A 12424-nucleotide genomic window follows, 5' to 3' on the forward strand; every position below is an offset into this window, starting at 1 on the left:
ACCAAGATTAGAAATTTTAGACAACAACACCAACACATTTACTGCTTAATACATACTTACATATATTCTCTCACTTGCTAATCTTGATTGGCAATTTTAATTCACTGATTACTTCTAACCTTCAAAATTCACAATAAAACAAAAACAAAACCAAAAGAAATGCTTTATCAAACGGCATTCCCTAGCGATGAGTGATGATTAAGCGTTTTTATTTGCTAGAAATTCTATTTCTTTCTGTTTTTGTGGTTGTGTTTTGCCTATTCTTGGGCAAGGCATTATATATTTTCATACGCGTTTATACGATGTATATTTGAATTAAATTTGCATAACCATTAAATTTTTTTTCAGCCGCGCCACCCACCGTTTAGAGAAACATTGCTAAAGCTCCCAATAAACCGCTTTTTACTGCTATAATAACGGTGCGTACATATGTATGTATGTATGAATTTATATCCAAGCAATCCAACCACATAAATTCCTACAAACAACAAACAATTAATACAGCAAAACTTGCGGCAGAAGGGCTAGTGAGGTATGACACACTGGGCACCAACCCAACAGGTGCTGCACCCCTCTGCTCACCACGCCCACCCTAAGCGCTACTGGAGTGTACGCGCGTCATGCTTACGTACTTTCGGTGCAAGAATTAATAAAAACAAAGAAAATCTGTTCATATCGCTGTGGAGTTTTTTGCATTTATTTGTATCAGGCGCGGAGTCCGCACATGATTACAATAAAAGTCCGTCCGCACAAAACGGTTGGCCAGTTCATTCATCTAGTCGAGCGTTTCGCATTGCAGTTCATTCGTTCATTTGTCTTATCGACGAACATACATAGTACGTATGTGTGTGTATAGTTTGTGGGTCCACTCGGCGCTGCGCTCGTGTGCTTTTCGTTCGGCTGCCCGTGTATTTAAATTGTGACGCGCTGCGCTAAGCGCCTAGCGACGAACAGTGTAGTCTTGTAAAGTAATTAATAAGGAATTTGTATTATCATTACCAAATCGTAAGCGTTTTAGAGCATGTAATTTCTGGTTCGAATTTTAGTTAATCTAAGCGGTCTCGGATGTATGTGAATGTGATAATCAGAAGGGCAAAGCTTGAAAAAAATATCAGAACAGGTTTTCAATGAATTATGTTCTAACTAGTTGATCTTAAAACGTAAATATTTAGCTTAGGTTTGGTTTCGAACTTGAAACACCACCGTGAAGATCACGTTCAAGAGACGCTCATAAATCGTCGAAGCGTTTTGTGCTTTAACAATACATGAAGCTACTAACGATACCACTCAATTCCCCGGTTCGCTGAAGGTATGTCATCCGAGATCTTTGATCCTCATTGTCGACAATGCTGGGCGATTCGGGAAAATGTGTCGAAGTATCGCCATCTCGCCTTCCGCCAGAGAATTGAGAAAACTGACGTCCATCTGAATATTGAGCCTCAGCCCATATCGATTAGAATCCCTATAATTGCTAAGAGGACGTAATTCAATGGACCTCTTGCGTTCCACACTGAGGAAAGAGAAAGATCGTTCAAGTTGTCTAGCGCTAAACCGACTCGTTCGCAACCTGTTAATATTGGAGTAAGTTGTCTAGCGCTGGACCGCGTTCTTTGGCCCGTTCGCAACCTGTTAATATTGGAGTAAGTTGGCTTTTTCTTCAAGCTCATCGACCTTACAGTTTCCAGTGATTCCGCTATGATTAGGCACCCAAACAAGCCTAATTGCGAAGTAACTTTTTGCTAATCAAGCTAAACACTTGTTGATTAGACTTGAGCGCACAGTGAGCTGGTTCAAGGCCATGTTTATTCATCTCACATTTAAAATTTAGGTCCGTAATATCAAAAAAAAAAAAAAAACAAAGTTCTTAAGCTGAGGAATACTTTTCTCTAGCACAGAAGTGTTTGGCTGCTTGTTATTTTACACCTACCAGCATAGCTTTATGGGTCCTGGTTGTGCATTATTTCTACTGAAGCCGGTGATCGTCACTTTTCTAGAAATATACCGTGTATTCAAACTATGGAAATCTTTTCTTCGTTAAAGTGGTTTGGTGTAGAGTCGAAGCATTTGGTTCACTCCGTTTCAGTGCGTAAAACTTAAATTATTATAAAAAATCAAAAATAACGTCGCCCAACGAGGCTCTTTTGATATATGTACACGGTGATCCCGAAGAGTTGGACCAACCTTCCAAAGCAGCCATTTTGTATCAAAGTAACAATAAAGACTGGCAGAAGAAATTCGAATATTTTCTCTTTGTGAAATGTCTGTTTTAACGAGTTTTACCAAATGGACCTAATATATCATCGTGTACGATCACACCAGCTACATAAACGCGCTCATATTCAAGACACCCCTTATTTATTTGACCAACCTCTACATTAACTGTGACACATACTTAATGGTTTTTCAAGCTAACGCCACCTTTTCAGCACACTGTGCGGCGCCATGGCTGACGTTACAACTTTAGGCGCTGGCACCGAATATGTGGCATTTCACAGCGCCACCACCGCGCTACCTCCCTAGCGCACCGCCATTCCCCAAACCGCGCGCTGTTGCTATAGCCGTTGACTATTCCAACGTTTGTTCATTTGCGCCGCGCGCCACCACACACCACGCTCCCTTTAGCCTGCCGTCACAGAGATACACATGCCTATCGCCGCTTCAGCTTGTTTGCTCTTCGGCGCTCACATGCTAATCACATATACGCGCGGCATACGCGCTCACAACCGCTTGTGAGTTACGTGCGCAAGCGATTGCCGCTCACGTCGCCGCACCGCCGCGCCAACACTTGACTTGGCCGAACAGGCACCCAAGCGGTTAGGTACTTTCACGGCGACGGCGAAAAAAACCAAAACAAACAGACATAAAAATAGCACATTAAAAGCAAAACGAAACTACAACAACGACGGCAGGGCGGCGGCAACGGCAGCGCTAAGGCGAGTCACATAAGTTTCATATTTATTTGTGCGGTCTTTGGCTCAGTTGTTCGGCGACATTTAAAGTGAATTAACGCTTTTCTGTGGTGTATCCACGCACGCAACGCAAAGACGCGTCAGTAAGTTGCGCGCGCGTTTCGCAAGTCTTTCACAGTCTACCTAATTTTTCGTACGTTTCAAATACTTGTAGTGTCAGCGTTGTCGCATAGAACGTGCGCGATTTTGATTGTGTAGAACTTCAAAAAAAAAAACACAAAAACAACAATTATTTATACTGAAAGCAATAATTTTTTCGAAAGCGTTTTTGAGTGAAATATCAAAAAAGTGTATACAAAACGGAAACTCTAACCACACGCCTTGAGGAAGCGTAGCGCTTGGATAATTCTGTGTCTACTGCGAGCAAAGCGCCTAGTGAAAAATGCGCAGAGCTATTTTTTGAATTGTAAATATTTTTTTAAATTTTCGAAGTTATTTTTTTTTTGGTTTTGTTTTGCTATACATACATGCCACTTCGTATTGACTGCGATTTTAACGGTGTTCTTTGCTTCGTGTTTTACAATATTTATTTTGCTTTGTTGTTGGCTGCTAGTTGTATTTGCCTTGTCATTGACATTTACTCGTTGAGAATTGATATTGTACACTTGTGACCGCCCAGCGGCGCTCTGTTGTCATCTGATTAAAATGTGAGCACCGTGTGATCGACCGGCAATCAAACGCGCCGACATTCGCTCTACACGCGTATGCGCACGTTTAATCACGCTTACATATTATTATTTGCTTTTTTTAATTACTTTATTTTCCGTGTGTAAGCGCCATTTTAAGGTGGCTCAAAGCGGCTTAATGCCAAGTGCCTGCATTTATTACTAGTTGAACTTGATTTTGTTATGCGATCTGGAGATCAGCTGACCATCGCTTGCAATGCACGCATTGCAGTGAAAGCTGCGCGCCGCGCCAGTTTCGGTATTCCCAGTTCGTTAACTCCAAGCGCGCCTGTATGCAACAGGAAATCGTATTTCCTCATGTTGTCGGCGCATTTGCGTGCCTTTGGCTTCAATTTTAGTTACGCACAGGAAGCCAGAAAAAATATAATGAATTTGCTCTGCTGGCGTTACAATTTTTGATTAGAAATGCCTTGTTTTATCTTTGCACTCGTTTATTTTTGGCGTTGTTTATGCTATTTACGCGTGCTATAAATATACACAACACAAATGTGATTAAAAAACGAGCTGTATTTTTTTTTTATTTCACTTCTCGTATTGTGATTTATCATTTGTGTGCAGCGCGTGACTTCAACAAAAAAAAGAGGGGTAAATCTGGCATCGCAACACTTTGCACTTTTGCCTCGCACTCGCTTTACTCTTTTGTCTCGCGCCCACTTTACTCTTATGCTTTGCCGGCTACACACCGCAACAGTCGCAGCGCCCCTTTGCTCAGCCAACCGCTTTGCCAAATTCATCAATATGGGCGCAATATTTAAGACAACGCTTCCGCCGCGCCCGAGACCTGTTGGCGCTGGCGTTTCAGCAAAAAATGTATAAGTATATTTTGAAAGCTTCGTTTAGCCACCTGTTAAACACGTTTGACTTTGTCTCCATGTGAAATTCGGCGTTTAGCCGTTTCGAATTACATAATTAGTTTGGCATGACTTTTGAGTTGAAAAAATATTCGTTTTTTTGTGGCAAAACAAATAATTTTTTGCACGCGCCTTTGTCTTTCCCTCTTTTAACGGTGTTTCATGCAAAAATTATGGCAACCGAATTAGTTTCGCGTTGCTGACGTAAAAATCGTGTTTTGCTGGTAATCTTATAGAACGCAATTGTTTCTTTTTCATGCCTTTGTGAAATAATTGTTTTATCTTTAAAGTTTGCGCAATTGATGATTGCTTCTGATAGATGATATCATAATTTGTTTGATATGTTGTGGTTATCTCTGTAAGTCATTGGAAATCTCTTGTAGATTTTGCTCGTAATCAAGTATCAATTGCATAAGACCAACGGGAATGCACTGGGATCTTGTTATAACTCAAATGACGGTCTTGCTAGTATTTACTAAATCAATTTTATCCTTAGAGACTTGTTTTTCTTTCGGTAGTAGAAATAATTTATTTGAATCTATATAGTGAATGCAAAGACTTTATTTAGAACAAAAGTCTGCAGTAATGTGCCTCGCTGTCAAATCATTCCAACTTTCCCGTAGTCTGCGTTGGAAATAATATCAAGCTCAAATCGTCCTCTACGTGCGTTGTTACGTCAAATTTAATGAGTATGTTTACTATCACTAACATTATTTGGCATTTATTATTTGAACATTATCTCTTTTAAATTTTGTCCGTGGTCTCTCTTGGATGGTCCATCCATTGAGTTTAATTTTCGATTACTCGTTCGAGCATTTCGACTAGTAACTAGCGAATGACACACGTGATGTTTTGCTCCAAGACCTGAATCGAAACGAGATCGTCCGCATAGACTTTAGATTTTACATATCCTTACTGGGAAAAGTCGTAACGGTGTGATATCATACAATCTTGGTGGCTAATCGACCGGTCTAAAACGTGAAATTATCTGCTCACCGAAGTGTTCGCTCAATAAATCCATTGATTGATGCAATGTGTGGGAACTGGAGCCGTCTTTTTGAAACTAAATGTTATCGAGATCATGAGCTCAAATTTCTGTCATCAAATAGTCGGTTATCATGGCGCGTTAACAGACGCCATTGACCGTTACGTTCTCACCGGCATCAATATGGACCGATGATTCCACCGGCCCACAAACCACCCCAAACCGTTGTTTTTTTTCTGGTTGAAATGGCAGCTCTTGAATCTCTATAGGTTGTTCTCCAGCCCAAATGCAGACATTTTGCTTGTTTACAAACGGATCTTATTGGAGTCTCAGTCATACCACAAGTTCGTCTTATGAAGTTAAGCTGTGTTTAAGATAGAAGAAGCCTGTCAGTGATCCTTCAATGTGTTAAAAAACAATCCCTTTGTTAAAAACTAATATTTATATTTTACTATATTTTCCCAAATCAGAAGAAACGATTTTTTGTGATTCCGTTTTTTTTTTTTGAAGTCATTTTAATAAAATAATTAAAATATGTACGTATGTACATTTATAAAATTTAATGTACTTTAATAACTAGTGAATTATTTAAAAAAAAGTTTGGAATCCGTTAATCACATAGCCAATCTTTAGGAAGACCTATGAAAACAGTGTCAATATATGAATAATCGAAGAAACAGTTAAAATTCTGATTTTTGACAAACTGACGGCACCCAAAAAGAGTTTTTCTTTGTTGTTGAAAAAATTTACACTTCAAAGTTAACGGAGTAATAAACATTTTTTTCCAGCAGGCACGTTCGTAAAGTGAGTGCTTAAACTGTGTTCGCACAGGCACACTTTTGTCGTCTAAACGAATTTTTTGGTAGGTGTGAAGGCGACGAGGAAAGACAAAGGTGCTGTTTCGCTCGTGTTCGAGTGACTGGCTTTGTGTCACGAGCACGAGTTTTTCTTCGTAACAGTACGCTGCTACGCTTTTCAGCATTCCTTTTTATTTTGAAATTCTTGCCTTATCATGCCAATTGCGCTCGGTTTCAAATGAATATTTATGATACGTTTAGAAATTTGAATTTTATTATCTATTTTTTTTAGATATAGTTAGGGGTTTCATATATTGTGAGTTCCCTAAATATGTAAACGGTGAATAAGCCTAAAAATTAGCTAATCAAAAATATTTTTGTGCATCGTTTACAAGAATTTGAGAATGTGGCATGAAAGGGAAGATAGAAAATGTGCGACCCAAGTTGTCCGACTTCTATCGTTCGTGTGAACACAGTGGGCGACGCCAAAAGAATATGTCTAGATAAGGAGTGACGACAGAGTCCTCGTGTGAACCTAGCCTAGGCAAGCAATTTTTGTTTGTAACAACGTATATCTGTACATAACATGTACATACATGTAAACGTATGTTGTTGAGCTATATTTAGCACAATCTGCTAAAATGTAATCTTAGATTAAAAAAAACTCTACTTAAACGTTTTTTAAATAAATTTTCCACTGAAACTAGCTGCTATTACCAGTTATTCTATATTGTGCTATTAATTACTCGCCGTCAAATGGCAACGCAATTGTATACAAAAATAAATAATTAATTACAACCAAAACTTAAAACGTAGTAGTTTCGACTTATTTGCTTTTGGCGCAAACAATAATTGTTCAAGGCAAAAAGCACTCAAATATGTAAATATTTGGTCAAAATCAGACTAGGTGTAAATTATGTTAGTAACGTGCTTAAATTCATACATATGTACATACATATATACAAATTTATGTGTGCATATATTATGAAAAAAATTAATATAATTTTTAAAAAAATGTAATATAATTTTTTTTTAATAATTTTTTAATCTTTTTTTATTTTTTTTATATATTTTTTTATCCTTATAATATTTACAATTTTATTTTTAATTTTGTTTATTATTTTTTTTTGTTTTGTTTTTGTTGTTATTATTACTATTTTTGTTGTAGTGATTGTTTTATTAATTTTTTCACATGTTTGTGAAATTTCTGCGAAGCGGTATGAATAAAGTGTGCAAACAGCAGCGATAACGCCAGTGAATCCCCTTATCAGCACATTGATCTGAGGAACAAATAGAACGAAATTAATTGAATTTGAAATTTAATTTAATTTTTAAACACACTTACTATAAGTTGTTATTGCTTTCATAGCTACTTTTTCCATCGCTTAACCGTTTCATTCATACTCTTGCATTCCGCAACAACAACTCATTTCAACAGCGCCGTTAATTGCAACACCACTACGCCATAGTCAATAGCCGTGTTTGTTTTTCCTTTTGTTTTGTCACTGAAATTGTCACAGTTGTTATTCTTGTTGTTGTCAATGATGAAATCAATTACCTGCAACCTTAATTCTGTCGAGAGTCTAAAAATAGCATATCAAACTGATTGCGACGTCGGTGCGTCAGTGCGACAATGCAGCCAGTATGCACGTTTAAGTAGTCACCCAGTTTCCCAATAAGCGCTGTTTATTTACAGTTCACTTGCATGGCGTTTGTGCATTCAATATACATACATACACATATTCACGCGCTAACCTACAATATTTCAGTTAAAATTTTTGTTTTATATTCTCGTATTTGTTTTTTTTTATTACACAATCGCAATGACGACAGTGATTAAAAATGTGTGCCGCGCGACCGACTAAATAGAAAAACACACACACTCATATACATAAGCACATAGCCACTCACACATTGGGAGGCTTGGGAAAGCTGGCAGTTGGAACGTGTAAGAATGGCAAACAATAACTGCAGTGTGCGCTGTTCGGTCATGAAAATATGTACGAAAATAAATAACAATTTCCTCTTACCAACACCCGCCCTCTGGTGGTGACGAATGTCATTAGGAAGTACACCGCTTTTTCTTCTTCTGCTTTGGCCTCCTCTTCACTCGCACTGCAGTTATTGGTTTTGTTTGTGTCATTCAACGCTCGCTATTTGTTGTTGGCATTGTATTTCATATTAATTGCATTTGACTTTCTGTCGTACTTTCCCACACATGCTCTCTGTCTCTTTCCCTCTCTCTCTATCACCACTCTCTCCACATTCTTGTTCTGGTTGACATTAAGTTGCCGACAAGCGCGATTAGTGGTCATAAAATTTATCGATCACATAGCTTACATACATACATACTTATGTACTAAGTAACTAAGTACATTTCTGAACTGTGGCTAACTATTCGCTTTATTTGTTTATGCCTATGCACATATCGACAACCGTGCATTTTAGTGGCTTGTTAAATGGTATTTATTTATTCCGTGACTTTGTGGGGAAGAGAAGTTGTAACAAACTGGAACAAAGGTTAACTTCGGCTGCACCGAAGCTATAATACCCTTCACTCATGGATTTCTTATAGCATAAAAGGGTATAGAAAAAAAATATATTTTTTTATTTTGTTCGGTCAGTTTGTATACAGTTACATACATATATGCTATAGTGGTCCAATCTGAATTTGCTTAAAGATTGTAGAGTTGCCTTCGGCAATAAGCCAAGTTTCGCGAAAATATCGAACCGAATAAAAAAGATTTCCATACAAGAACTTGATTTTGATCCTTCATTTTGTATGACAGCTTTATGCTATAGTAGTCCGATCCGATCAATTTGTTTGGAAATTGTACCGTTACCTTAAACAAAATTCCACGCCAAATTTCGTAAAGATAGTATCTTGTCAAATGAACAATTTTTTCATAAAAAACTTGATTTGTATAAGTCAGTTTGTATGGCAGCTATACGTTCTAGTGGTTAGTTATCGGCGGTTCCTACAAATGAGTGGCTTCTTAGCAAGAAAAGGGCAAGCACAAAATTTCAGATAGATATCTCAAAAATTGAGTGACTAGTTCACGTATATACAGTCAGACAAATAGATAGACTTGACTAAATCCGCTCAGCTCATCATGCTCTTCATTTACATGGTATGCATATATACTACTTAGGAGCTCCGACGTTTCCTACTGGGTGTTACAAACTGCGTAGAAAATATAATAGACCCTCTTTAGGATATAACAAAGCAACACAGCGGTTACATTGTACATGCCTGCTCTTTTCTTGTATTCCTTATCATATTTTTATTTAATTAATTTTATTGACTTTCTTGCCCTCATTTAACTTCCGCTTCGGGGCAAGATAACGGACAACAGTGGTTGGGCAGGCAGGTGCTTTTACAAAATTCTGGGTATGATAAAACAGGTGGGTTCTTTTTTGACCGAGGTAATTTTTACTAAATACAGGGTGCCTTTTTCCTAATAAAACATATCGAAGTTTTTTCGATAGGTGTATAATATATTTCGTGGTCTTCGAAAACTTTCCTTTATAGCTTCCAATGCAACACTGTTCCTGTTAACTGTTAACTGTCATATGTCAAATGTCCTAAGAGCTGTCAATGAAAATTAATGAAAATAGTCAATTTATTAATTTTGAAGACAGCCAACATCATTTATTTTTGGTTAATATACAGATAGTATATTATATATACAGATATACATATACATATAGTATATTGTGTTGATGTGTGAAGGCTCGTCAAGCGGTCTGTCCGGCAATAATTTTCTAAATAATCTAAGGCATTATAATCTATAATTATGAAAAGTATGAAAGTGCTTGAGTTGGTTGAGGCTACAGGAATCTGAACAAACCGAGCTTAGTTAAGGCCTATTTGTACCCAGAAGAGTCCACATTCACATCTCAGCCAAGTTATAAACTACTTTGGAGTAGTGAATAGAACAAAATAATTGCAAATATCAAGAAGCTGTCTAAATGTAGATTTTCTTAGGAAATGGCAGGCAGTGAGTCTGTGGAGGAAGTTTCGAATGAAAATCTTAACTAATTTAAGAAGTATATTTATAATTTGAAGATTTCTTCGGTATTAGCACTTTTATCCAAATGATATACCAGGTAGGTAGGTAGGTAGGAGTGCAGTCCTATCGGGCTCAATTAGCACTTGATGTGCCATTTTGATACACTATTCGTAGAACCTCCTGTATCTGCTATTACGTTTCACCTTCTCTCTCAAACCATTTTGAGGTTTCGATGAAACTACTTATGTCCGATATGCTTTTGGTGGAAATCCATTCAAGGTTTGGTGCTTGGTGGATTCCGAGTGTTTTGTGTCGGATCTGTGCTAGAGCTGGGCATTCGCAGAGAAAGTGGAAGATTGTTTCCTTGTTCCTGCTACTCCGCAGCCACGGCAGAATCGTTGTAGGGACCCATTTTCGTATTTAACAGTGCTGTTATTCTGTAAATACTTTTTCTTGACCTTTTTAATAAGTCGTTGGTTCTTTTCCTGTCATATGTTGGCCATAATTGTTTAGTTATGACGCATTTTGTAATGTTTTTCCACCTGTTATTTGCAACTTGTTGAAATTGTCTATTGATCTCTCCTTTGATCGATCCTAGCGGGCTTGGTATTAGCTCCGCCTCGGATTCATTGAGGAAAGCTCCTGCCTTTGCCAACTCGTCTGCTTTTTCGTTACCGAAAATGTTCCTGTGGCCGGGAACCCAGATCAAGTTTAGTTGGAGCTTGTCTTTTATTGAGTTTAGTGCTCTCTTGCAGTTGTGAACTCTACTGGAATTTGTCATGGGTGAAGACAGTGCCAGGAGGGCCACCTGGCTATCCGTAAATATAGTTGCTTTATGTATATTCCCGTGGTTATTTAATAGAACTTCGCAGGCTTTTTCTATGCCTAGTACTTCTGCTTGGAAGATGCTAGCCGAGTTCGGTAGACGTATAGAGAGAGATATGCCTAGATCAGCGGAGAATACCCCCGTGCCTGCGGAGTAGGACCCATTTTGGACCCGTCGGTATAGACTGAGGTGGTATCTTCCTCTACTATTGAACCTCTTCTCCATTCTCGTCTAGATGGTATCCTCACCTGGAAGTGTCTATTGAAATCCAGCTTTGGGAGAATATAGTCTGATTTATTAATGGTGGGGTGATATACCAGACATGTATGTCGAATTATTATAAGTATGTTCTTGAAACAAAAACTTGGTGCCAATATTTCAGGGCGAATTTCCTCTAGAAAAATTTGCCGGAATTCGTATTTAACTGGACATCAATATTTTTGTTCTTTTTAATGCTGATTCCTCAACATAATATCTTGTATTCAAATCAGCTGAATAACTTAGTTGACACAAGTTCAATTGTAGCTAAGAGAGCACGCTCAAACAAGCCAAGCAAACTACTAGTGAATCGAACATGGTTATTCTTGAATGAAGTTAAATTGAAAGCAAAAAATATCTACCTTTTGCATTTAATGCACCCTGTATTTATAATTTATTTCGTATATAAAACCACATATACATACATACATATCTACATATATTTACCAACAGAATTATCTTATCTCTGAATGGTTTAAATAGAGTAAATCCACTAGAAATCTATATTTATGTAAATTATAATTTTATATGTGTTTATGTGCATAACTCGGAAGTTCCGTTTTGTGATTTTTACAAGCTGCAGTACTTTTTTTTATTTTGTGTAGATTCCAATTATAATAAATGTATGTACATATGTATGGTAATGCACTTAAGGTATTGGGTGAATATGCTAAAAATTACTCATTTAACGATAAATATTTTTACTTAGAAATTGGAAAGTAATATTCGTTTAAAATTTTTGTTATATTTTTTACTATTTTTTTTTATTTTATTTTATTTTATTTGTTTTTTTTTAATTTAATTTTTTTTATTTATTTTTTATATTTTTTTTATATTTTTTTAATTTAATTTTTTTTATATTTTTTTTTTTTTTTTTTTTTTTTTTTTTTTTATTTTTTTTTTATTTTTTTTTTTTTAATTTTTTTTTATTTTTAATTTTTTTTATTTATTATTTTTTCTATTTTTCTTAATTTTTTATTTTTATTATACCTTTACCTTTTGCTAATTTGTAATAAACTAGGTTTTCTGATATACATAT

General features: G+C 36.7%; 2 protein-coding genes and 1 long non-coding RNA gene across 5 annotated transcripts in view; 2 read left to right on the plus strand and 1 right to left on the minus strand.

Moving 5' to 3' along the window:
* The window catches only part of LOC126751339 (E3 ubiquitin-protein ligase RNF181 homolog), a 76275-nt gene that overhangs the window by 52454 nt on the left and 11397 nt on the right, over positions 1 to 12424 (plus strand). The window contains exon 1 of one of the 2 annotated variants that reach the window (XM_050461530.1): positions 2973 to 3375. The exons of the other annotated variant lie outside the window; for it this stretch is intronic. The gene's annotated coding sequence lies outside the window, so the exon portion shown is untranslated. Of the gene's footprint in view, positions 1 to 2972; positions 3376 to 12424 lie in introns of those variants that run through there. 2 annotated transcript variants of the gene reach the window in all.
* LOC126751326 (serine/threonine-protein kinase OSR1) overlaps positions 1 to 12424 on the plus strand; it is a 33212-nt gene that overhangs the window by 14600 nt on the left and 6188 nt on the right. The gene's annotated exons all lie outside the window — the stretch shown is intronic.
* On the minus strand, positions 7355 to 8241 carry LOC126751342 (uncharacterized). Of its 2 annotated transcripts, XR_007665874.1 has the most exons (4): positions 8103 to 8241; positions 7847 to 8043; positions 7634 to 7793; positions 7355 to 7568 (listed from the first exon to the last, which is right to left on the minus strand). It is a non-coding gene; the product is annotated as an uncharacterized LOC126751342 (long non-coding RNA). The 2 variants fall into 2 exon arrangements; XR_007665873.1 differs by having other exon boundaries at positions 7357 to 7568; positions 7847 to 8241.

The sequence above is a fragment of the Bactrocera neohumeralis genome, chromosome 2 (genome assembly GCF_024586455.1).
Source record: "Bactrocera neohumeralis isolate Rockhampton chromosome 2, APGP_CSIRO_Bneo_wtdbg2-racon-allhic-juicebox.fasta_v2, whole genome shotgun sequence".
NCBI lineage: Eukaryota > Metazoa > Arthropoda > Insecta > Diptera > Tephritidae > Bactrocera > Bactrocera neohumeralis.